Here is a 1,586-nt window from a genome sequence, read left to right as displayed (position 1 = left end):
ATAACTCTGCATGTGTTCATTCATAGTTTTGATGCCTTCAGTGAGAATCTACAATGTAAATAGTCATGAAAATAAAGAAAACGCATTGAATGAGAAGGTGTGTCCAAACTTTTGGCCTGTACTGTATATATATATATATGTATATATAAGCAATATCTCACGAGAGGGAGTGACGTTGTACTGTATATCGTCACAGCCGGCCTCATGCCGAAGACAATTACAGCCGTGACAATATACAGTAGGCCTACATAACGTCACTCCCTCTCGTGTGATATTGCTTTTATACAACAGTTCAACAACAGCTTAAACAGCAATGCTGAGTAAGGAAATGTTAACAAAAGGTGATGAAATAAATTATTTAAGTATGTTACGTAGCGCCGCGGAAAAAAACAGTTCCCCCGGTCTGTTGCCAGGCAACACAGCACACACGCCAGGAACTCACAAGCTACTTTGAATTTACATTGATCTGCAGCTGTGTAACTTCGTCCAGTTCGGCTGATGAAACGTTGGCAAACCTGGATGTTGGCACGGCCGGATTCAAACACCTGGAGGTCTGCACAGAAGAGTCCTGGCTTTCCTTTTCCTCGTCCTCTCCTGACGACCACTCATAATTTAATTCAAATGTAATTTTGGGGAAAATATCCATCTTCTTGGTGTAACGCTATAGTGCCCGTTTGCGTCAATGTAGCAAGTGTGACAGTTGGTTAATTAACGGTTGTATTTATATTTATAACACCTGTGAGCGGAGTGATTTTACTGTTACAAGTCCCAGTGATGTTATACTCTATATCAGCATTCACGGAATGCCTCTCGTCCAATCAAATTACTCATTTGGAACTAACTGTTGTATAATACATATAGGACTATATATATATATATATATATACACATGGCGCACGTGTGTAAATTAACAGTCCCTTTATTCCAAAAGTGGTAAAGAAAGCAAGGGAAGAACATTTAATAAAGCCCTGGAGGGTGGGAGTGGATAAACCCGGTTAAAGAGTACCCGTCCGGACGGGACGCTCTAATACTAAAGCGAGCGCGCCCACAAGGAGGCAGGGATCATTTCATTGGTCAACAGTAAATCTGGCATTCTATTGGTAGGGGGATTTTGACAGGGTTGTTTCACAAAGAAATCCAAGCACAGGGCAGAAATCTGAGAGCAGAAATTCCGCAAGTGCACAGAAACAGTTTGAGCGCGAGGAGAAAAGCCGAAGCTCGAGCAGGAAATCTGTGAGAGCAACATTGTATCTGAGTGCGAGCAACATGGTATCTGAGTGTGAGCACACAGTTTGAAAAGAAACAGATTAGATCCAAGCGCAAGCAGAGGCTATGTGAGTGTGAGGGCAGGGTTTTTGAACGTCAAATCAATAAATAATGCTCTCAAACTGATAGACCACTCTCTTGAATAAAGATAGGGATAAAGCTCCATATGTTACCAGGCTTATCATGCTGACATGAAAGGACTGCTTTTTTCATCTGTGTCTGACACCAGGAGTCACTGCTCAAGCGCCAGTTTTCAACAACTTTGAAGTGAGACCGGGTTGGCATATTATACCACTGCAAAAGGTGCTTTTGTGCGTTGG

The sequence above is a fragment of the Epinephelus moara genome, chromosome 5, assembly GCF_006386435.1.
Source record: "Epinephelus moara isolate mb chromosome 5, YSFRI_EMoa_1.0, whole genome shotgun sequence".
In the NCBI taxonomy this organism is placed as follows: Eukaryota; Metazoa; Chordata; class Actinopteri; order Perciformes; family Serranidae; genus Epinephelus; species Epinephelus moara.
This window is presented reverse-complemented; position numbering follows the sequence as displayed.